We start from the raw sequence: 26,639 nt of genomic DNA on the forward strand, positions 1-26,639 counted from the left end.
CTATATAGAACCTTACATCACAAGGATCTTATACCATTTGGGTGCTAGATGGAACATGAACATTGCAGATGTCTAGCACCAATAGGGTTCTTCTGGAATATCCCATTATATGAAGAACCCTATATCAGATCATTCTTTTGAGTGCTAAGTAAAACATTTGGTAATTGTATAGAAAAAACCCACCCAGCACCCAATACGGTCCCCTAGTGCTTCACCTCTTGAAGGAAGTTGGAACACGCTGATGCTAGATAGAACCTTATAAATTTTTTTTTAAATATTATTAAAATAATTAAAAAATATAATTATACCATTTTCTCTAGCACATAAACTGGTTGTACATAGAACCCTACATCAGATGACCTATATGTATACTTAGAACCTAATGTTAGTACATTGTGTTCTATCCAAACAAACCTTGAGTCATCCTCAAGCCTTCTCACTGTGTTTAAGTTTCAGGTTCTTAAAGGGTTTTTTTTTTGAAAGGTTGATAATTAACAGTTCTATCTCTTTAAAGACAAAATGAAATATAGGTGGAACCTTTTCCCTCAAAAGTCTATCTTTATGTGAAAATATACAGCGTAAGGTTCATTCTTTGGTACAAATTGAGTTTTACCTAAATTACCTATGATATTCTACAGATATGTTAAATCTAACTAAATCAGAAAAAGACGTACTGTTTCAGTAACCACAATGACACTTTTTTATTTTAACACCTCAGATTATTTCTTTCATTTTCTTTTTGTGTTTTTACTCTTCCTAATATTCATCTGCGTGGCCAGCACTCTGATCCTAGCAGCTGTTGAAACAAAGCCTGCTTTCCCATTCATCTGTACCCAGTGTCAGTGAATGTCCTGAACATAGCACCAATAAAACATTTACAGTCTGTTCCAGTGTCTGGGAAACGCCGCTGGCTGGCAGGCTGGCAGTCATAATCAAAACCCTAATCATTAGATACGAGAAGTCGAGTGGCAATAATGACAAAACAGCAACGCTAGATAGACATGTGCTGTGCATTCAGCTATATGTAATAAATAAAGGCTCTATTAAGAGCTGATATGGGTCAAAGATTTCTTTTTGAGATGTTTCCATTAGAAGAAGACCAAAAGATATGAACATGGGTAAGTACTGAACGACATCATTATATCATTACATGCTTTTTTACAAAATATATGTGTGTGTGTGTGTGTGTGTGTGTGTGTGTGTGTGTGTGTAAAGAAGTTCTAAAATAATCTTCATTTACAATTTTTTTTACCACCAATTTGAACTCTTTTTTTATTCTATACTGTATATATTTTCTATAATTTATTTTCCATGTTATCTTTATAAATTATTCATTCATTCATTTTCTACCGCTTATCCGAACTACCTCGGGTCACGGGGAGCCCGTGCCTGTCTCAGGCGTCATCGGGCATCAAGGCAGGATACACCCTGGACGGAGTGCCAACCCATCGCAGGGCACACACACTCTCATTCACTCACGCAATCACACACTACGGACAATTTTCCAGAGATGCCAATCAACCTACAATGCATGTCTTTGGACATGGGGGATGAAACCGGAGTACCCGGAGGAAACCCCCGAGGCACGGGGAGAACATGCAAACTCCACACACACAAGGCGGAGGCGGGAATCGAACCCCCAACCCTGGAGGTGTGAGGCGAACGTGCTAACCACTAAGCCACCGTGCCCCCCTCTTTATAGATTATATATTCTTTAATCGTTCTCTCTTTATATTCTTCATCTTTGACTATTATACAGAATTGACATTTAAAAAGATGGAATTAAATGTTGAATAGAAAATGTATAGAATGTGCATATGTCTATAGAAGTGTGTGAAGTGTGTAAGCAACTCTACATACAAATAGCAAGTGATGACAATCTGTCTCTTTAAAAAGGAACCCGGAGATCCTGGGGGTCTCTGTCAGAACCCCCGCCCCTTCTCTCTTTCTTTCTTCTCTCTCTCTCTCTCTCTCTCTCTCTCTCTCTCTCTCTCTCTCTCTCTCTCACTCTCTCTCGTTCTTTCATAGAGTCACACACACAGAGGATCGAAAACTCTCTCCTCACACGAATCTCTCCTGTAACGATGCCCTAAGCAGGCACTTGTACTGTCTCATTGCCGTGAAAGGATGTGAGAGGAGAAGTGGAATCTGATGCCCGCTGTTTACCAGGATCTGAAAGAAGACTAAATAACAGTGCTAACACTAACCAGCTGGCATTTTCCTGGCATGGATGAGCAACAGAGAAAAATCCAGATGCAGACATCCTGGCAGGTAATATGTACTGTCTAACCCAAAGTGAACGCACTGCATGCACTGGCAAACAAAACAAAACAAAAATCAAACTAACTACAAAAAGAACGAAAAAAAAAACCCTTCCCTTATGAACCAGCCTATATCTTCTACCATCACATATATCAATCAACTATCAATCAAATCAATGTATATACAGTACAGAAAGCCCATATTGTCTCTACATGCTGTAATTTTTATTTTTTTGCCTCTTAGGTAGTCACAATATCATTTATACCAAAATGTCAAAACATCATGTAACTGCAAAGTCTCAAAATTGATCATTTTAGTTCACAGCCACTCAGCACAACTCTTACAGGTCGACAGAAATGTCAGTAGCTCTGCTCTTACCTTCGTGTATGAAATGATGCACTCTTCTTTATTCTACTATGTGCCACTCCAAACTTCAAATCTCTGCAAAGCTTCTTTTTGTGACTTTTTCTTTTTCTTTGAGCTGTCTTGTTTTCCCTAGAGAGATGCAAGTTGTGTCAATTCTCTCTCTCTCTCTCTTGCTCTCACTCTCTCTCTCTTTTTTTTTTCCCCTCTCAGCAGTAGTGATCCACGGAGGCAACGAGCCTGCTGGCGCTGCAGCCTGAGAGAGGGAGCCACTGAAAGAGAGAGAGGGGGGGAGAGGTCCCTTTCTCTTAAACAGTAGACACTTTGCGGTCAGACCCCACTCCCACCTACCATTCTTATATACCCCCCTGCTTTCTCCTCTCCCTCCTTCTTTCTCCCTCTCTCTCTCTCTCTCTCTCTCTCTCTCTCTCTGTGGAAGCTGGAGAACTGAAACGGGATGCCTCTAGGCTGAGCTGCATGAGAGAGAGTCAGAGAGGGTGTGTGAGAAAAAAACGAGTGTGGGGGGTGAGAGAGAAAGATTTTCAGGAGATGGAGAGCTAGTGCGAGACGGAAAGTGCGTGAGAGAAAAAGTATAATGGGAGAGAAAGGCTATGTGAGAAAAGAAAGAAAGAAAGAGAGGGCATGTGTGGATATGTGTGTTTGTGTGTGTGTGTGTGAGAGACAGAGAGAGAGAGACAGAGAGAGAGAGAGAGAGAGAGCATTAAGTGGAGCAGCAAATGGTGGGAGGAAGAGACCCAAGGCTGCATTAACATACATTTCAGGATTAGAATAAACGAGGGGTGAAAAGAAAAGCGAGCTTGTCTATGTGTTCAATGACGGTGATGACACCGGCAATGACAGAATTTGCATGCCAATCGTTATAATCCCACTTCCAACAGCTCAATATGAAAAAAATAAATAAATAAGAAAAAAGTCATTTTAGTTAAGGTAGATGATCCAGAAAGCTGCATTGGTTCTACATTAAAAGGGATGGATCACAGATTTCTGGTGCAATTCTGCAAACACACAGCACTTAATCACTGTATCTGAAACCTTTCCAGCATCACACACAGACACACACACACACACACACTCTGCAGGTAGAACGGAACCCCAAACCATGCTGGCTTCAATTACCATCCCACGTGGTGCCCCCGCATTTCTAGTAAACAGGATCCCCGGTTGAATTAAACTCACTCTAACAAAGACGCCCCACACACTTGGTTCTAAACCGCAAAGCAGAAATGCCCTTCAAAGATTTCCAATGAGCCTCATCAGCTCTGGAGATGATGACACTCTATGGGTGGGGGAAATCTGACCCCGGAGCTTTTCAGTGCCTGGAATAGGGGGTTGTGGAAATCATGAGGGCTTTCCCCAAGGGAAGAATTTGAAATGTGCTCTGTGTTGAGGGAGAGCCAGCTTGATCAAAACAGGCTTGATGGGTCACGCGTTGCTGCTGATGCACACCATCCATGTGGGATTTTAATCTGGGATTCGTCCGGGACACTCATGGAATTCACACCACTCATCTATCAAGTGGTGCAAAACCCTCTGTACATTGAAGGGTTTCATTCATATCAACGCCAAACAAAGAAAATTATAACAGTCCTCTCATCCTCTATTACTTTTTGCCAAACCACACACCTTGCGCCCTCATAATAAGCCGCGTCTTCTGCTAATGGCTGAAATCACACCAAATATAGAAGTCGACAGTTTTCCTAAAGTCTCTTCACACCACAGTAGACCACCTGCAAGAAGGGTTGTTATTCTGTGTGTGTTTGTGTGTGACTGGATGTCTTCAAAGGGAGGTAGACAAGTTCCCTGGCCTCATAAGAATACACTGCAGCTCTATCCATCTGTTCCGCCTCTCACCTTTCTCTCACACGTTCTCTCTGCCCTCCTACTTATGAGGATCCGTGTTTGGAGAAACACGTTCCCCAGTTGGTCAAGCTTTCCCATGATTCAAGCATTCAGAGAAAGACTTATCCTGCAGTCCTGATTTCCCAAATGACAACATTGCTCACCACCACCACCTTTCCCTGTTTTCCTTACATATGGCTCTAGCAGGTGATCCAGATATATTTACTCCAGTCGTGACAAATAATGTGTTTTTTTTTTTTTTTTACAGCGAGAGTAGGTGTGAGTCTTATTTCTCAACTGCTGAGACTTGATTTCAACCGTTTTCCTAATGGCTTTGAAAGCAAAATGGTTGCTCCCAAAGCAACAGGCCATTATGCAACCATATGTTTGCGATGCACTTTAGCGAAACAATTACAATGCACACTTTCTTCTACATTGCAGTGGCCATTACAAAGATCCATCTACAGGTATGTATCTTAGGGGGGGAAGGTTGTTGAGTTCAGGCAGTACTTTTTCCTCCCTGTAATTGGTAGCAGTCCACTGAAAGAAAAGCACAAGGGCTCGACAGGTAGCAAGACACTCTCTGTCAGCGCTAGTGGGATCTAATTATAGGAGGAAGTGGCTCCTGCCTATGGCATAGTCGAGTGTCAGGAGCTGCAAGACTGCAATAAGAGAACAGAGGACTGGAGGGACGTGGCCTCATCTCGCAGACACTCTGGTGACCTGCACAGACCTGTTTACCTCATTAAAAATGAATTCCCAGGTAATATTGGCATTTCTCCAACCTCACTTTTTCCCTTTTCAGCCTTACGGTCATCTATTATGCAGCAGGGAGCCAGAGTCGGGTGGGTTAACACAAGAAAGGTCATATGGCCAGTTTGGCTACAGAAACCGTCACTTCCTGCCATATTTATTACTTGACTGTTGGCTCATGTGTTCAGTTTTAACACTAATGATCTGTTTAAAGTGTAAAGTCTGCAGACGAAGTGAAAAACTGGCAAAACAGGACCATGTCTTCAGTTTGTTTAAGGAAGCTATTTCTTGCTTATATTCTCAGCTTATTAGTCTTGCAGAAGCTAAGAATACATTGTCATTACGTTTAGACTAATGAAAAACAACCTTCACTGTCTCTACATGAAGAGAAATCTTAGCAGCAGAAGTAAAAATAACAAAAGTAAAATATATCGTATAAGATTAGTAACAGGCCCAGGTTTAATTGCTAGGGCAGGGTAAAACAGGCTGAATGATGTCCTGGACCACACACAGGTCAGTAACCTCTGTGTATGTGTGTATAAAAAGCCTGTAAATTTCTGCCAACGGTGACAGGAGATTAGAAGTTTACCGTGACCCCTGTGACCTCGCTCGTCTAGCGTTCCTCAGGCTTGGGGAGCTTTATCTGCTTCCATGGTGCTTCTATGTTTTTATTAAAGCACAGTTTCTATTAAAGCACCGTGACATGGTGAAATCGGTGCATGGAGACCCATAAATATCACAGATTAATGACTACTGTGTGGTTCTACACCACTGAGAACACGAAGCTTTATTGTATGTAGCACGCGCCATCGTTTTTCCAGCCTTACGATGGAGCTTTTATTCTATTCCATGTGATCATAGGGGGTGGAATGAGGTCCAGGACTGCTGAGAGCACCTCCAACAATGGATCACGATGATTTAAGGAAGTCATGACTACAATCCTGTGGGTAAAGTGTACATCTTTCTTTCTAATCATGCTCTGTATGTTTTAGCAAATTCAAAACTTTGACGTTTTTCCACTCACTGAGATAGTATTTTTAAACAAACATTGCTTTGCATAGACACAAAGGCAAATACACGGTTTTCTCTCAGACAGCTTGTAACAATAGCAACTCAATGAATGGATCCTTTGGCCCAAAATTGGAAGTGTTGAAGGAGAAGTTTATTGTGAGGAACAAGAAAGACCTGAACTGTTACTCCTACTCACTGTTCCTTCATGCAGACATCACAGACCCTTGTCCAAAGTAGAAGGCTTTTTTTAGGAAATCTATCAATAGATTAGACAGGGTTAAGAGCAATAATTCATGCATGTGACAGCTGTGATTAACAACTGTAGGATCAGATTACTGTAAGATGATCGAACAAGATGCCTTCAACTGAAACTGAGAGGAATTTGAGATGCCGTGTTGTCACCTGCTCAAGAAACTGGCCCTAGGGACTCTAAAGCACTACTTAATCTGATGAAGGCTGTGAAATGTGGCCAGAGAAAAGAAGGAATGCAGGAAAGGCTGACCTGAAGGACCTCAGACGTGACCTTGGGTCCCGAGGACTTCGACACATGAGTCAACTGTGGTGCTGCCATGTAGCTTTGGGAACTATGGCCCAATAAAACACCTTAAGAAAAGATTGACACAAAAGTCAATGAATAAGTTTTATTTAACCCTTTTTACCAGAACTCCGGTGTTCCACTCTGTTGGCATAATGGGAATTGACTTTCAGTCAGGATAAACAAATTATTTTATAGCCGCAATTCTTTTCTAAATATAGTCAGGACCCTGTTGGCTTTCAGTGTGAGACATTTTTACCTCTGTTGGGATAACCTTATAGAAAACGTCTGAGAGCAGAATGGGTTTGATATCACCACTTTGAAGACAGAAACATTTTGTGTGAAAAAACAATATCCATTTTGGGTATTTTTTTGGAACATTTTTAAGAAAATATTGCCCCTAGGGGAAAACAGAAGTGTCTAATTTTATACGAGCCATAAACCACTACAGTGGACTGTGACACGACAGAATGAGAAATTCAATGCTGAACATGGACACAACCAAAACAGGTGCAAATTCCAGTCTTGGTCTCTGGTAAAAGGAGTGAAAAGAAAGAAATTGATGATCTAATAGAAAGGACCTTCCAGCTTGTCTCTTCTGTCCATCTCTGTTTGTACTTCCACACTATTCTCACTATATCAGAGGTTATTACACCATGACTAAGAAACCGACCTTGAGCTACCATTCTGCTGCAAGGCGAGTTGCTTGGGACCTTCTCTGACTTCCGAATCAAGGAGTCTTACTATCTCTCCTTACTCCATAACAACATAATACATCACAATACGTTGGAATGCAATGGCATTTTCATCACAGGTACACGCTTGCTATTCTCACGTTAGCCACCACATCCACGATGGGACGGACAGATTTGTGTGTCTAAGCCCTCTGAGAATATGGGCCTGTCTCTGGCAGAATCGAGAATGATGCCGTATCTCTTTGTGAGAGCCCTGGAAAGACGGGAAAGCTGCTTGATTTATTAAAGCTGTATGGGTAAAGCATCAGAGCTGAGTGTCAGGGTGTATTTCTGGTGAGATTAAGATGTCCCAGAGGTTTACGTCTCTGAGTCTACAAGCTGCGAGCTTGTTTTCAGCTCGACAGCCGATGCCGACAGCGCACTGTAAAAAGCAACACAGAAACTTTACAATGTAAGTGATCCTCCTGCCAATGAGCCAAAGTACACAGCAATTCACTTTGATTACAGAGGCTACCTCTGTACACTGAACTGACAGTGTATAGCAGTGTATGCTATTTAAAAAGCACAAGTTTTAAAAGATTTAAAGAACAAGCTGAGGTTGCTGAGTTCTCAGCAGGGTTGATGATTTCCTGGATGGTCTCATTGAGGAAGCAGCTTTTGTGCATCTGTTTCTCCCCACCCTGTCTGTGGCGAGAGTCGTGCCCTCCATGCCCTTTGTCTACTCGCTGCGATGCATCGCTCTGGGAATGAATGGGACAGCCAGGAGCAGAACAAAGAGCAGATCAGGGCTCTTTACTGGGACACAGCAGCTTAGCCAAGGATATAGCCCCCATTGCTGTGGAGTACTTGGTAGGAGTTTCCTTTTAACGCTGACCTACAGTCGAATCCCCTCACCCAAACCTACACGTTCAATGGTATATAATGGAAAAGACTTTAGACCATGGTTAGCTTCCACTACAGTAATCAGAAGTTTATAAAGAAAAAAATATTTATATAATCATATGACGTTAATGCGTAGCATTTTTCAAAATAATGCTAATCTTTGAATTAGAACGTAACATTGTACTGACTTATACGATATCACTATCGAATGCTTGATTCCGGTGAGTAACTTCTCCTGTCTATTTATTTATTTAATTGGTAAAAGCCGCATTTTGTGTCTTGTTTACTTCACAAGAGTGAAAAAAATCTTGTGAGGGAAACTGATGAGGTAATAAATCTGTCATTGTTGGATTTAGCGAATTTTGCGATTGCAGAAAATCATGCAAAACTCCACGATATTCAGGAAGCTTGCAGTGTTTTCTAAATAAGCGCAGATTTTTCACAGATTGGAAGTAATTACAAGAGTTTACATAAATCATAAATCATTACCTAATGCTTCAGTATGCTGCTATTTATACTAGCTAGCTTACAGTGTAGCTTAAGATAACTGCATTAAACAAAGTCTTTTCCTGAGCTAAAGGATGTTTCTTGTAATCAAATGATGAGAATATTTGTCCTTGGGGTAGGACTTCTTCTGCAGACTAGTAAAAATATATATTCAGTTTCACACACTCCTCCTACCTGTGTTTCACACAGCCGTCTTCCAAGAAGCCAGATAAAGCAATATCTCCAGAGAGACGTGTGTGAGATGGATGCTGATGGGTCTATCTGCTGCTTTTATTCAAACATTATTAACACTCGAAGAAGTCGTGTGCTTTTTTTCAACATATACAGTATAGATGGATATGTGTGCGGATGGAGACTGATCGTATTCTAAATCCTATTTGTACAGACATGATGATAAAGGGTTTTTCATGTAGACTATAGATAAGAGCATTTGACAAATATAAATGCAAATATTTATTTAATAAGAACTGACACTTTAAATAGTCAGCAAAAGAGCATCAAAATCTATATATTCAAACATTTCTGAGGCTAAAATTAACCCCATGAATGCATCTATGATGACCATTTTTGCAACCTGTTATAAGCTACGATTCCCTGAAATGTCAGTCTTCGGTATAGTGGCTTGTCATTCAGAGGGTCTTCATCATTCCTTCACTTTTTTCTCATCCCTCCTCTGAAATTTCAAAAGAAAATTCCTGACAATATGGTATGCACTCTCTCTCTCTCTCTCTCTCTCTCTCTCTTGCTCTCCATCCATCTATCTCTTTTTCCCACCATCCTGCACTCCCATCCCCTCTCGTTCTGCTGCTTATCGCCACTTCCTTTCATCTGCACATCACCATCCCTCGTGTCAGTAATCCTGCAGGGTGTTAAATAGAGGACACGTCACGCCTCAGAACCACCAACCAGGCAGCTCTCTCTTTCTCTCTCTCTGACCCCCCCACACACACACACTCACACACACACACACACACACTCAGTGTGCATATTCACACATATTATATGCACACATATTAAAGCGTGCTTGCACACACAGCACACATGCAAATATAGCTTATCTCTGAAGACCTGCAACTTGGCAGTGATTGGTTAGGTAGCAGTTGGTGTTCTGTGAATAATTCTTGACACTTCTCCAATTTTTGAAATTAATTTGAGAATGTTTATCATATTGTACAATATGATACAATTTCTGACTTATTATTAGGGACCATTTTGTAATTATTATTATTATTATTATTATTATTATTATTATTATTATTATTATCATTGTTTTTATTATTTTTATTATTATTATTATTATTATTATTATTATCATTGTTTTTATTATTGTTATTATTTTTATTGTTATTATTATTATTATTATTATTGTTTTTATTATTATTATTATTATTGTTAGTAGTAGTAGTAGTATTAATATTATTATTAAAGGATTATTCAACATTTACCATTTACTACACCCACAGCTTCAGATATCTCTCACTCTATATATATCGAAAAGCCCAATATACATTTCTGCAGTGTTAGCTGTTTAACGGCCCAGAATTTATCAGAGGTGAACTCATCCATGAAAATGGATGGAAACATGAAGATAAATGAGAATTTCAAAGCACAGACTACACAGTATAAATGATCCCCATCATATTCCATTTTAGCCTTAATGATCTCCTTCCTCTCAGCAATAAATGGAAGCCAGTATTAGCTTTAGGTTACTTCATAAACAAGTGCAAATACAAACTACATCAGGAAATTGAATTTAATTCCCACTACTGCAAATGATCTAATAATATGTCCCATACCGAATATATACAGTAATAACTGCTGAAGGGATCAGTCATCTTCACCTTCTCGTAGCGTGACAAGGTCAACTCATCAAAATGATTGAATGCACTATTTTACAGCAATCAGGTGTGAAGTAAAGCTAAGGTCATGGAGTCTAAACCTATGAAATTTGACTAAAAGATATTTCCATTTGCAAATTCGGTCTGTCTGATCATATCCAAATGTCTGTATCATCTGAGAGTAAATGAATATCCATGATGGATGCTGAGTTTATCATAACTATATTCCATACCATTTGCACAATAAATCCGTTTGCTTCCAGACAGCTTGTCTTGTGCAGCCTCTTCAACGTGATCTCACCAGATCAGATTCACACACGGAGCCAGAAACTCAATAAATTTAACCTACAAGCAGCCAAGGTCAGTGTCTGATTATTTGGTACTTAAAAAAATCTCAATCTGTGCATCAACACTCTTTGTGTGCTTCTAAACAGTAAATACACAATACGGCCAAAAGTATATGAACACCTGATCATCACACTCATCATATTTGAGGTTCTTCTCTAAACTGTTGGCAGAATGTTACAGTAGAATCACTCAACTGTATCAAATGTCTTTGTAAGCTTTAGCATTATGATTTCTCTTCACTAGAACTAAGAGGCTGAAACGTGTTCCTGTATGACAATGCCCCTGTGCACAAAGTGTGAAACGTGAAGACATCAGGTTTGCCAAGATCAGTGTAGAATAAATCGAGTAGTCTGCACAAATCCCTGACCTGAACATCTACTGTATGGAATGAAGTGGAACGCTGACCAGGCTCCTGGTTTTCTCTCCTGATGTCAGTGCCTGACATCTTAAATGCTCCAAAACCTACATAGCGGAAAGCCTTTCTAGTAGATTGGAGGCTATTTCAAAGGCAAATTCTGGGATTAAATCTGCCTTTGAGGGTTGAAGATCTTTTGGCCATATAGTGCAAATTTTATTTGAACATTTATGAATGACAAAATACTCATTTTAATTACAGGGCCATGTAATTAAATCATTTCTCTGGAAATGATTGCTCTGTATCAGAGTTCTGAAAGCCAATCTGTATCTATTACATCTGTTTATCTATTACAAATATTTGTGTTCTGTCTGGACAATTCTACGTTCAGATATAAACTAGAAGGATCATTTTTATATCAATACTATGTTCTAGGAACCTTTAGGAAACACTCAGGGAAAACCCAGATCAAAACACCATGACTGTCAGCCTGGTCTGGGAATTTATAGGTTCCTCAAAATAAAGATGAGTTCCCCACAAATTATTAGCCTAATTTAAACTACCATGACCCTGACCACGAAACTATGTAACTATGAATTACCTTAGATTAATGTGCATGTCCATATGCATACCACTAATCTCAATCAGATGCAATGTGCACTATTCTGAAAAAAAATATTCATATCTGTAACTGTATTTGTTTCAAACACGTGCATTATTTGGTTTGATTCCTACTGCACTGAAGATCTGCTAACTTAATATCATACTCATAACAAGACTAAATATTGTCTGATCGATGGTCCAGTAGACTGGTTGATGTTTTAAGCATTGACGCTTTTGCAGTGCCTTGTGTAAGTATTCCTCTCCCCTACTTTGAGATTGATGTGGAATGACTCTGCAAAAGAGATACTGAATATACAAAGAATGATCCAGTGAAAGCACAGACCTCAATCTAATTGTGAATCTGTGGTAAGAGTTGAAAAGTGCTGTGTTCAGCAACAGTCTCTATTCACTCTGACAGAACTTGAACAAGGCAACTTTCCTAAGAAAAAATGGCAAAAATTCACACAATAAATTATACACCAGATGACTTGAGCTACTCCGTCCAGGGTGTATCCTGCCTTGATGCCCGATGACGCCTGAGATGACAGGCTCCCCGTGACCCGAGGTAGTTCGGATAAGCGGTAGAAGATGAATGAATGAATGACTTGAGCTGTAATTGCGCCAAATACTGACCCGGGGGTGAATACTTATGAAACCAACAAATGTTTTTTATTTGTTTATTTATTTATTTATTTTTAACTGAATCTTCGTGACATCTTCAAATGTTAGTTATGATGTGTAGAACTACAAAATATGGACAAGTCCAAGGGGGTGAATACTTATGCAAGTCACTGCAATACTCATCACTGTTATAATACTTATAACATTAAGTAAATTTTGTTAAATAGATTTTCAATATAAAATATCATGTTAAATTAATATGTACTTTTTAAGGGATAATTATCATGGCTACCTTAAGCACTTAGAGGCTAATGTAAATTTTATTATTTAATAAAATCAATGATAAAAAGTCAAAAACTACACTAACAATTTCACATTAACAGAATGTTTGTAAGTTTGTGAAGATTCCATCTTTACCAAGCCTTTACATCATCATTGTAAAAGTCTTAACAAGTTGATATTCTATCTAGATTTCCTTGTTTGTTGCCTAGCAACAACTTCACATCGGTCATATCATGTCTTTTGTGTGTCTAAACAGTGTGGTGTTCTCCACTTTGGAAGTGGAAACGTTCTGATAGATCAGAGTTCAGGCTGTGACACAATGTTGATGTTTCTCAAAACGACGAACACCACGGAAATTTGGTTTGCGGTTGACATGAAGAGAAATTACAGTGTTACAGCTATAGTCGTGTGAAGTCTTGCCTACAAATCTGAGGAAAATGTTAATAGTCCCAATAGTGTTGTCTTCTTTCCACTCTCACTATAGCTTGACGTTGTCTAAATAAATGACTTTGTTAGCTTTATGTATTTTGCAGTTGCCTAGCAACAGCGTTTTTATGAAATGCGAGGTCGAATGTTGTTTCTCACTGTGGTGATCAATGCTAGGTGTCATTAAAGCACCTAGCACCCTTTTTCAGCTTTTGTTTTACTCAGCAAGTCACTCATACAAGCTCATCTGAGAAAAATGACTATTTAGCCAAGATTCCAGTATCTTTTGTGTGTTGTGTCGTTTTTACATATAACAGCCCATAAACATTCTAGGTGTAATTTATATCTACAGAGTATTTTCTTTGTAATATACCAACACATCTGATTAATATTTCCAATATTTCCAATATTTACATTTACAGCATTTGGCAGACGCCCTTATCCAGAGCGACGTACTTAAATCTCTAACATTGGATACATTAATGCTGGCTCACTAGGTTACATAATATACCATGAGTTTAAAACATTGTTGAAGTTACAATGAAAAAGTGTCAAAGATTTATTTATTTATTTTTTAATAACTGCAAAAGATAGGGAAAGAAGTGCTAGTTGAAGTGTTTCCTGAATAAGTAGGTCTTCAACCGCCATTTGAAAATATCCAGTGACTCAGCTGTCCGGACCTCTAGGGGAAGTTCATTCCACCACCTTGGTGCCAGAACAGAGAAGAGTCTTGTAGTACACTTGCCTCTTACCCTGAGAGATGGTGGAACCAGTTGAGCAGTGCTGGTAGATCGGAGGGTGCGGGGTGCAGTGCGAAGGAGTGATGAGGGCTTTGAGGTAAGAGGGAGCAATATCTCATTTGTACTTGTTAATCTCCCTATACATACAGTAGAACATAAAAATACTACACTTAACAGCTACATGATATTTTCGCTAAATCATAGCCTTAGCTCAGTTATTAGCTAGTTTATTCTCTGCGTCTGCGTTTCCGTATTCGTTTGCAAATTGCATTGTCATCATTTTGCATGTGCTGAGATAATGTATTGTAACACAATTTGGTTTCACAATATGGCAGCCTGTGAAATTAGGTTTGCATTCAGTTTAGGTGTAATTACAGCATGTTTTTTTTAGTGGTATGGAACATTTTTCTTAATAATTTACCAACATATTTGAGGAAAATGTTGTCATTCTGAGGTTTTTGTCTCATTTTGCTGCCATGCTGCCTTTTTAAGAGCAAAACAATAGCTAGCTAAATCAGAGCTTCACTGATTTGCTAGCTGCTTTTTTTTTTTTTTTTTGCTTTTTTTTTTTTTTTTTTTTTGCAAAAAAGTTTCAAAATGAAAGTTTTAATAACATTCACTTTTGGCTAAATGCTGCCAACATTTCTGACCAGCTACAGGTTTAGACTTAAAGAACAAGCAGCCATTGAGGGTCACTCAATGGTGGATAAAGAGCTTTCAGGACTTTCTTCTTGGCTTGGCTACATCATATAGCTTCCTATCACATTGCACCCTGATTACCATACAGCCATATAAAAGTCCTGGATGGCTGGATGAAGAAAACTTTCAGTTAGAGAATCGGTGCTTTTCAACAGCTTTCAGTCAGTGCTGAGATGTGGAGAGAAAAGAGTTCTGCAACTTCAAAAAAAAAGGGCAAAATGGCTCACAGAAGAGGGCAGGAAGAGCCTTAAATGAAGGCAGCATACAGTACAGAAGATCTCATGAGGCGCTTTCAAGAAAGTCTGTGAGTGATGTTCAAACATTCATTACAGGAAGGTAGATGTATGAAATGGATGCACCATTAGGCGGATGCAAGATGAGGTCAAGATGCACAATGCATTGCATTTTCAAAGCAAGCACCGAGATGGATGAGTGTAATCAGGACGTGAAGAGCAACCTGTCACATGATAACTGATCAGAGGCGTTAGAGAAAACAATGCTCGACTTCACAAAAAGACACTCGTTTTGCAGGTGTGCTGCCCTACAAATGCAAGCTAGGTAGCAGTGATACATTTTGTGGCTCATCATCAAAATGCTAACAAACAGAGATGTGCTTGAACAGCACCAGGTGTCCACTGCTCCCACTGTGCCTTTCACTTGTCCTTTTCACCATCCCTGCAGCCATTTTATTGTACTCTTTCTTCATGTCCTCACTCAGAAAAAAAAATTGACTCCAGGCACCTCAAGTGCCAGTCACCGTAATTGTTTGTGCTTACGTTTTCTCCAGAGAAGTTTCAACCTGCAATTACCGACCGCACACTTTCTAGCCATAACGCTCCACAAATCCCCAAGAAGTCCCACAGCACCAATGGTGATGCTTTTCACATCTAATCCTGCATTAGTAAGGATTTTTTTGCACTCTGTAAATGATAGTAAAACCTCCAGCAAAATGATGTTACATTTGCTTTTTCCCACATAACTGCTCTTTTTTTACCATCTTACAAAGCAGGTGGTAGTAATAGAAACCCTGATATTTTCCCTTACAAAGAATGAAAAGTTGAGATTTCTGCCAGGTCCAGTTGCCTCCTGCAGTGCTGGGTCTGCTCTTTATTTTTTATAACCTACATATGCTTCTTGAAAAAAAAAAAAAATCAACCCAGCCTCAATGTCTTTGTATGCAGAAATTCTGCAGTGCAGCTTGCCATTGTTCTGTCCAGTCTAAATCTATACGCATCTATATTACACACGCGTGCGAGAGATAGTGGGATCCACATGTAAAAATGCCCTTCTATGCAAATAAACACATTCTTAAAGATGTATTGAAGAGCCAAAACATTCTCTACAGTTTCTCATGGGAGCATCCTTTAGAATAAAAAGCAGACATACTGTACAGGTCTGGCATAATTACACACATTGCAATGCAGAGAATTCTCCACATTTAAAATGCAGAATAGTGGAAATGACTAGCATGGGATCGTTTTTGAATCTTTCAGTGCACCAGCTGATTTGTTTTATTTATTTTTACCTACAAGCCACCTGGAAAAGATATATAGAACATGTTGGTGTTGTCCTGTCTGTTCAGGGTCGCTGCAGTGGATCATCCAAGCCACATCTTTTGATTTGACACGTTTTATGCCAGTTCCCCCTTCTGACGCAGCCCTCCCGTTTGGTCCGGGCTTGGGACCAGCACTGAGAGTTAACCCCTTAGTGGCTGAGGTGGTTCCCTGCCTGGGGATCAAACCCAAGAATTAGTGATGGGAACAAGGGATGTTGCCATTGGTTCACCAAGGACACACTCTTAAATAGAACATATAAAAATAAACACAATAAAATAATTGTTCAAGCATTGACTTTAGCACAAGTGTGTTACATGGCTGATAAACACCTGTGCAGTCTGGTGTGAAACGATTATCTGTGTTTATATGGGCCTCCTTTCAGTGTTTTTAGAGACATGGCTCAACACCTCTTCACTCTGCTCACAACTGCCCTGATTAAAATAGTGGCAATAAAAACCCTCAGAAATATATTTTACCAAGAAATATAGCAAGTTCCAGGGATTTAAAGGAGCAAAACCTGCCATGCTGTCAGAGTGGGATGCTGTACTTTCTCACTCTTCTGTCAGTCACAGCAACAATAGCCAATCGTACTGTAGGTGTCTGTGAGATTGTATATGTGAAAGAGGGCAGATCGAGATTTATGCTGGATGTGTTTGAAATGGATTGCTGGCTTCACACATCACTCAGGAAGCATGTGCTATGCGTCACGCTCCCCATTTGGCAGCTATATAATAGGGGAGTAAGGGCAGGTGGGTGGGAATTAGAGGGTGACCAAAATGGAAGGAAAGAAGTTCAGCTAGAAAATTATTACTAGTGAAAGAGATTAAAACTTGGACATTGAACGTTTCTCCCGAATATGAAAGTAAACGCAATATACATGTATAAAGCTACCATGTTCTTACAGAGATCCAGGTAAGGTAATGCTTTGGATGAAATATTCATGCATTGCTTGATAGCAGTATCAAAGCTCCATGCAGCTATGCTAGCTAGCTAACAGTGGCAGTGGTGACATACTGAAAAACCCATGAAAGCTCATTACAAGGAAAAATAGAACAGCAAAAGCACTTTTTCTCAATATGAGTGGTTTTGTGGTATAACTTGGCTATCAAGATGCTGAATAGTCTAGTGGATAAAACCACCTGTAATGATTTTAGCTGAACACTGCTAACCAACGCAAGATTCCTGGTGCCTGCCAATTTATACTTGAAATGAATAGGTACTGGGTTCTGGAGAATAAAAATTGTTTGTACTTCACCAACCTACCGACTACAGCTACAGTCTGGACTAATCTTGAAAGACAAAGTCATTTTATTTAAGCGAATTTCAACAACTCAACATATTTTGAGCATATTTCAAAAAGAATGCTCAAGCTCTGCAAATGTGGCTTAAACTACACCACAGCTTGCGTTTTGGCAGCAATCACGACATTTATCCAACTCCTATGACTTTTCATCCGGCATTCAGTCAGACTTTCCTGCCAGAACCTGAACTGCTGAATCATACTCCATCCTTTTTCCATTGAACATAGTGAAAAGACGCTAACACTAACACGGCATCCACAGGGCTTCAGGTTGCTTAGCAACACTCAAGCAAGAGTCATTAATCTCAAATTTCCTTAAGCTTTCTTTCACGTAAATTCTTAAGACTATAAAAAACAGGATCTTCTAATTAAGCTCCCAGGCTTTAAATCTACATTTGAAACTTTAAAAATACACTTTGTTAGGAGCAACTCAGTAAAAAAACTAAAAACGTAGCAAAAAAAAAAGGAAAAAAAATGAGAACAAAGCTTTGTCTTTGCATAGATCCCATGAGAGCCTAGACATGCTGTCTTCATATATTCATTTCTCTCACTTTGCAGTCCTGCCGCCATGTTTGTGTAGTTGGAAAAAAGACCACATGGAGCTCTGAGATGATGGACGTGACTCCGGTACAGTAATAGGGAGTCAAGTTAATATACTCCTCAAGGCTGTTGCTTATACCGAACGCATTTAAAGAGACAAATTCATCTCTGATTCTATCTCGCTAAAGCAATACAGGATTACAAATAACACTGAATCTGAGAGAACCGCACTGCAAGCTCAAATGTGTACCTGTAGTTTGTGATAAGTAATTCTCAAGACAGGACTGTCTATCATTATAAATAAAACAGATCTTTCTGATCGGAGATTCTTTAAATATTTGCTACCTTCGTTTTCCAGCACATTCTGGCCGGTTCACTCTCTCCCTGTGGATTAGGAAAAGGCAGGGAAAGGTTACAGCCTTGTCAGAGAAATGTAAGGATTTATAGCAGATAAAGACCCTACTGCATGTTATAATATATAGCCATCACTGGGAGACTACCGAGTTCACTGTGCCATAACGCTGAGGGCCATTTGAACCAAGAAACAAATCCTACACTGACCAATTCAGAGAATAATTTCTAATATATTTCACAATAAAATCTTTATAGAGAATGAAATCATCCTTTTAGATCATAGCCCCTACTGAGTCTGATGTAAAAGTTAAAAATAGTCTTGACTCAGAAACTGGGCTTGTTAGACATTTATTACAAGGAGATGTTTGTTTTATTTGGAGATTTGCCATTTAGGTATCAGTACAGCTCTAGTATTTTCTCCATGTTGGGTTCTCTCCTCCCTCCCCAAGGTAGGTGGGATTGGCTATGCTAGATTTCCTTGTGCATTTTAATGAGTTACTGTCCCATCCTAGATGTATTCACACATCATAACTAGTATTTTCTGGGAAAGCAACGCTGACCGAGATGAATCAGTTATTGGAGATGAATGAATGAATACATTTTCTGTACATTTAGTTTATGACTTTTTAAATATTTGTGGTAATTCAAGATTGTAGACACAGAGAAAGTCCAAATAGTTAATCAAATGTAAATGCAGGTGAATAAACCACAATGCAAAAAAACAAGACAGTTCAGAAACACAGTTTGTCAATAAGAAGCATGAGTAAGGAACGTGTGCAGGTGATAATAAGCAGAAAGTGACAGGATGTGGATCAATCAGGGCCAAAAATCCTGCGTATGCAAAGACACAGACATAAGTATCATATAAATGATCATATCTTGTCCTGAGGAAATAATATTTTATTTCAGTAAAAAATGCAGTGCCAATTTTCTCTATGGTATGGTATGGGAAGTAAATCCAGTTCAAATTCATTTTATACACCCCATAGGATGAAATAATTTTTTTCCTACTCTGGGGAAAGTGCAAATGAAAATTTATTGCAGAAAAAATATCAGTCAGTTATTCAATCTTGGAAAATATACTGTCGCTAATGCAATTACAGCGCGATATATCACCTAGCATGGTTGCCAAGGTAACGTGTTATTACTTTTTTGCGCTTGCTTGGATGAAGACCATCAGTTCAGATGGTGGATCTTTTGTGCTGGAGCCTGAGAACCTGCACTTCTTTTTGAGGATGAAGCTTCAATTTAATATTTTAAGCCTTTATATTTCAGGTTTTGTAATTACACAATCTGGTGTTGTAAAGAATGAAAGTAAAATCATTTTATAGAAGAAAACAAAGTACTGGCCAACAAAAGTGAGTGTAATGCACAGATAATACTATAATACTGAGATACTCACTCACAGAGCAAGCAACCTTCGAGCAAAGCATTCGAAGCGTACAAAACCACGATGCATCCAAACAAACACAATTCTATTTCACATCCATTACCCTATGGACCAGCCATAATAATAAACCTGGATATATTTGCGCCCTGATCTTGATGGATCTCTCAGTGCATGTGTAAGTCGGAAAAGATTTCATGCAATGACCAGCTTGTTATTTTATGACATCAACTTGGCACAGGACAGGATCTTTGCCCTTCAAAATGCCACACTCATAGAGCTCCTCTATAATTGTGTGTTTAGCTTCAAAAGCTGTGGTTTGCTTAATAGTGAAGGAAACTCCTCGATGGTGGTCTGAAACCATAACACACAGTCCAGCTGGGTTACAGCCCAAGGCCTGTCTCTGTCACCCCATAACCACCTATTCTCACAGACCCCCGGGACTGTAAATCAGGAAACTGGACAGATTTGTCTAACTGTGCTCCAACACACACCATCAAATTCAATTTCAATTAGCTATCCTTCTAAAAATTCACTACCAGGTCTTCATTATTGACCGGAGTGATCCAAACATTCAGTTCATTAATGCATATTCGACTGTCTAGTTCATTCTTTTATTCAGTAAGTATATTTTTTCTGATCATGGCCTTCCTGGATCCATATATGATCCCAGGATCATTACCCTTGAGGCAGGAATACACACCGAACGGTATGCCAGACCATTATGCACATGTACATTCACACCTGGAGTCAATTTAGCATAAGTTCAGCTGGAATGAACTAGAGATAGACAGGAAGAACATTACAAATCTTGAATAAACAGTAAGCTGTGCTCAGGATCGAACATGAGGATCTACTACACATTCATTCATTAATGTTCCTAGCATGAATTACTCTGTAATCAAAAGCACCATTTGGATCCACTAAGCCTTGATCGTAGAGAAGTACTAAAATAGTGAAGATGAATAAAATAATGTATTGTACTTAGTCCCTAGTTCTTTGTTATTTTATGTAGCTCTGTATCTTTATATAGGACTTGTATTGGAGGAATGTTGTTTCGTTTCACTTGAAACAAATAGGTAGGATTCACAGCTAGATATTGAGTAAGAAATTGGAGTTGAACCCATCAATGGATCCTGTTAGTTTAAGGGATTAATAAGAGATCAGGGTGCCTCTGACATAGACTAAACTATAGACTAAGAGATAATTAATGCTCAGGAAGCAGAGTAAATGACAGTTTGCCAACAGGATTTAAGGGTGATTGAGCACATTTCACATAAATGCATATCACTCTTACTTTTTCCTTGACCAGATCTATGATCTAGCTTTCATTGTCTTCAGTCAATACCAACCAGACCTGACAACCAATCAATCTGCTGGGCATCATTTTAAAGCTGTTGAACAGTTCAGTCTAAACATGTAGTGTACTAAAATCTAAGCTGAATCTGATCTGATGTTAAGGTCTGAAATTGCTGTAAGGATTTGAGGTCAGTGTTTTGGAACTTTACATTCGAAATGCATAAAGTACAACTTTAGTCTCTCATCCTGCTGGTCTTACTCTGTCATATCTGTTCCTTGCCCTCCATTTGTCTTAATATTTCCTCTAAAGCATGAAGAATGACTAAAAGGGTTAGGCTTACATGATTCATTCGTGTGTGACTGACATGCACAGCAGACCCCCGATCCTATTGTGGGTCTAAGCTTTAGACGCCTGCAAAGTCCATTACTGAAAAGAACCAGTGCATTAAAATGCTGAAGGAGTATCATGAGGAATGAATGGGCATGGTGGTCCTCTTGTTTTTGTTTCCACCCGTAACCTCCGATGTGTGTACCACTGGGTAGGATTCAAAAACAAAGAGCGCACTGTTTCAGGCTCAAGGTGTAGAGCAACCAAAAGAAAGCACACACCAGCAAATACTTCTTTTTGCAAGCACTGAGAAAAAGCTTCGTTTTTTTTTTTGTTTTTTTTTTAATTTGGAGACATTGTATTCACTTCCATGTGTTGGACATTACAACGAGCTTTGTGTGCTATTCATGGATACCGAAATACAACTGTTGTTGATTACAGAGACTGAGTCAAACTTCCAAACTGCCATAAAAAGTAAAACCAGAGTGATGTCCTGCCATGACTTAAGAGACCACTAGCTAAAGCTTCTGAAAACCTCAATGACTTATAGAGAAAATGTTAGACAAGCATATTTACAGCAGCCTTCACTTAAAGTCATCTAAATGGTTTATTTCTATTGTGGCTTAGCACTATAATCAGTGCTTGGACCCCTAGACCAATGGAGCATACTCAGTGATAAGAAGCTTCGGATCATCGACATGTAATATAGCTCAGGTCGATAGAGGGATAGACGAGTAGTCCTGGGTCTTCCAAACGTCTAATAAGCTAGCGAGTGGCTTCAGTCGTTTTTTTAACCATGCCAAAGAGTCACCTGCAGTTCAAAAGCATTTCAAGACACTTGTGAATGGTACTAAATCACTAAGCACTGAAATATTATACTACCGCCCCCATCAGTCCCTTGTTCTTCCCTTCCATCTCTCCTCTCCATCGCTTACAGAGAAGGAATAGAGGGGCTGTTGACTGGGTGATTGTTTTTCTCCCCACAATCACCCTGGCTGCCTGGGCCTCCTTAAGATACATTTATTACAAGAGCTCTCCTCTGGAGGCAGACATACAGCTGCTCAGTACTTGAGTCAGAGAGTCAGTACTTTCTAGCCGGCTAAGTTACGATTTCCTAAAGATTACCTGTGAGCATGTTTAAGCTCGTTGACTACTTATCTTAATTCACATGCAATTGAAACTTGCACACAATCCAGCACATGTACTATAGAAATAATAAATAAAGAGTTTGCTGGAAAACCCAAACTATAAGAATCAATCTTGACTCTAGAGTCATAAAAACTAAAAAATGTCTAATGCTTCATGAAAAATTGCTTGTATCTTTCCTCACCACGTGTACATTGAGATGGTCCATATTCACTAAGACTAGTTAAGGACAGTAGATACCATATCTGAAAGATATTTGTAAGAAGCAAAGAAAATCCATTAAGGCAACCACTGACTTCCTCCAGAATTACAGCATTACTAAAATATTTTTTTATTTCAGCAAAGGTTTAATTTTAAGAACAGCAGGACAAATATCGACCACCATATTCATTTATTTCAGTCATTACAGCCCATCCTGTTGGGCTGCAGATTAAAATGAACATTATTTACACTTCTACTACAGTACTTGAGTTTCAGATTAAACTTTCGTTTCAAAAAGATAAGTATATTAGACTTACAGTTATGATAATTAAATAATAACCATAACAACCGTGGCCATATTTAATAGTAATATCCACCATACAGACAGAGACCCTGTGGATCTACATGATGAACCAATAAAGACCCCTGCAAATGTAACTGTCGATGGAAAACCCCTTTGTTTGGTTCATTTTGACCACAAACAAGGATCTGCCTTTTGAAAAACTCTACATACAGTCATACCTAGATGGAAAACACAACAAGAGACCTGTTTCCATGGCCTCAGGTTACGAAACTAGCGCTGCTTCTGTTAACAATTTTGATTGCGGTTAAATGATCTGCTGTTCATGCATTCTACTGATTCTACTTTATCCGTGAGGCAGAGTGCAGACACACATGGAAAAGCGATTAGACAAACCTGCGAGTCATCAAGGTGATGATGAGTGTATTCTTATCTTGGCTAGCACTAGTTTTTATAGTCCTGTGCGGTATTTTGGCAAAATCTTTCTCCTGCACAGTTTTCCACCAAGTGGAGGTCTAGCGGTAACGTAAATGTGAGCTGAATTTATTTTACTCCACAAATTGGGATATTACATGCCCTATCTCTTTATTTTAAGACAGCTTGTGACTGGTGACAATCTGGAAATTAGCAATGTATATAAGTCATTTAACTAATACTAATCTAATATTTAAAAAATATTCTGTTTCATTCCCCTCCCAAAAGTAAGTGATAGCACTTCTAGTCTCCGTCCAACTGATCCAGCATCAGGATGTATTTACTGAAAGAGACTATTCTCTGGATAAGGGATATCTGCCAAATACCATAAATGTTTATATAAATGTCATCTTTACATTCATAAACTGCTCATTTGTGACTATAAGCAATCAGGATCGATCCTTTGGTGTGTTGTTAAATGTGTGACTATGGGCAGCTTTTTCAGACCATAAAAACACGGGTTTAAAGGGGTTACTTGAAATTGTCTGGTGCTGTAATGAGTCTGTCTGTGTTTCTGCCCTGTTTCTGTCTGCTCTCTTTCCCTGTTGTTAATTGTTTGCTCCGCCCACTCATTGGTTACCACGGACATTAATTGAACTCCATCTCTCCTTCAGGTGTGTTGTCTTTGTCTCTGATTGTCTCTGCTTTGTCATTGGTTTTTGCCAGTTATATATACTCTGTTTGCTCACTTCCCTGTTGCTAGTCGTTGTCTATATGTTTGTGTTCCTGTTTCCCGTTAGCTCTGTGTGTTGCCTAGTTTTTCCTGTCTGTTATCTGTCTCTTGACTTGGTTTATTAAAACGTTTCAACTGCATTTGGATCCTCACTCGCCTTTGTCCTGCACCGTGACAGGTGCCTTGTAGAGTCTGCTTCAATTATATTACTGGACTAACAATGTTACTTTTCAGAGTTTAGTTATAAAATTAAAAATACACCATGTAGACTGATCCTGAACTACATGGAGCTTTCTATCTCCGACATATGAAGATATTTTTCTACCCTGAACCAGTATCTTTATCACCTGTTCTTCTAATCCCCATTCTAATCTCTGCAGCATTTCTCACGTCGCCTCGTCACATTGAGTTTATGAAATGTCACTACACTTCTCAAATATCAAGACAAATGTCATTTCATGGAGCTCATTAAGACGTATGGACCCCAGTTCTGACCAATCAGAATTGAGAAATTAACAACACTGTGACTTTGCAGCCAAGGTATGAGAGATGTGATACCTTGCCATAACCACACAAAACTTCTGTTGTCCTCAACTTCATCATTAATGGTATCACTGTTGGAATAGTTTGGATTTAAAGAGCAGTAAAAAAAAAAAAAAATTTGTAAAGCTTGTCTGAGTTTCATAAAAATGTTAATCTTATATCATCTACAACCTGCATCTATAACAGTAGCTCTGACAGTAGTTATGGTTGCTAGGTTAGTAGTAATGCACTTAGTAGTAATGCACTACAAATGAACAAATGTATTATGAGTTGTACTGTAATTAATTTAAAAAGTGATTATCATGAATTTGTTATAAGGGACACAATGGCTAAGTTAGTATGTTTGCCCCACACATCCATGGTTGAGGGTTCAATTCCCACCTCCTTTTTGCATTTAATGAGGTTTGCATATTCTTTCCGTGCTTCAGGGGTTTCCTATGAGTATTCTGGTTTGTTCTCCCATTCCAAAAACATGCATTGTCAGTTGATTGACGTCCCTAAATTATCCGTAGTGTGTGATTAGCTGTGAGTGTGTGTGCAAATTGCACTGTGATGGTTGGCAGCTGGTGCAGGGTTGTTGTGCCATGAGTCCCCTTGGATAGACTCCAGGATAGATGGATGGAAGGATGGATGAATGGTTCGATGGATGAATGAATGGATGCTAGGATCGATGGATGAATGGATGAATGAATAGATGGATGAGTGGTTCGATGGATGGATGAATGGATGCAAGGATCGATGGATGAATGGTTGGTAGGATGGATGGACGGATGGACAAATGGATGGCTGGATGGATGGATAGTAAGATGTACGGATGGATAGATAGACGGACGGATGGATGGACGTTTGGACAAACGGTTGGATGGACGGAAGGACGAATGGATGGGTCGTAGGATCGATGGATAGTTGGATGGATAGATAGATGGATGAATGGATGGTAGGATGGATGGATGGATGAATGGATGGTAGGAATAGATGGATAGTTGGATGGATGGATGGTAGGATCAATGGATGGATGGATGAATGGACGGATGGATGGTCAATTTGCTGTAGTATAAGAAGGATAAACACTTAGAGGTGTACTGTTATTGGAAAATAATGAACTTCAAGGTGGTAAGAGTAACTCCAGAGTAACTTTCACCAGGCCACATCATACCACTCTGTTATTGATTCATTTTCTATAACAGCATGCCTCAGAGTGTTTTATTCTTTACCCAAGGCTGGACATATCTCAGTGGTTTATCTAAGAAATGTCAATACGTTGCAGTATTAAGACTGAACTGCATGTAAAGTTATAGTGTTCCAAGGGTTTTAAGCTCAAATTTAGAAAATCTTACGAATAACGTTATAACATTATTGCTGACAAAGATAATATCCAGCTGTGCATCACTGTGAGTTTTGGTAAATTGACTTAGAGAGAAATAAAGATATGTTTATTTGAGAAAGCACACAGCAGGGTTAGAGTTCACGCCCAGGATTGAAGCAGTAGTTTGTTAGAATTCCAGCAAATTCTGTAACAGATCAGATTGCACCACTTGAGGTTGCCAAAAGAAAGTCGAGTAGCCATGGATCCTTTTGTTGTTAAGGAGAGGGCATGGATCCATGGCACGCTAAATCCTATTTTAGCCTTCAGTGAAGACTAGCCAGCGTCTGGTCATTAGCATTACTTACTGAGTGAAGCAGAACAGACGCCAAACACGGGGCCAAGCACACGAAGACACGTTTGTACCATGAAGTGTCCTGCTCCTACATACAGT

The 26,639-nt window shown here is 39.2% G+C and overlaps 1 protein-coding gene across 4 annotated transcripts in view; it reads right to left on the reverse strand.

The window, feature by feature from the left end:
- Nucleotides 1-3,047, reverse strand: part of tncb (tenascin Cb) — a 43,237-nt gene extending 40,190 nt beyond the window's left edge. Inside the window, exon 1 of one of the 4 annotated variants that reach the window (XM_060884359.1) lies at nt 2,641-3,047. The gene's annotated coding sequence lies outside the window, so the exon portion shown is untranslated. The remainder of the gene's footprint in view (nt 1-2,640) is intronic. The other 3 variants (XM_060884358.1, XM_060884361.1, XM_060884360.1) reach the window with 3 other exon arrangements.
- Between the last annotated feature and the right edge of the window lie 23,592 nt (nt 3,048-26,639).

This window comes from Tachysurus vachellii, chromosome 12 (genome assembly GCF_030014155.1).
Source record: "Tachysurus vachellii isolate PV-2020 chromosome 12, HZAU_Pvac_v1, whole genome shotgun sequence".
Classification (NCBI taxonomy): domain Eukaryota; kingdom Metazoa; phylum Chordata; class Actinopteri; order Siluriformes; family Bagridae; genus Tachysurus; species Tachysurus vachellii.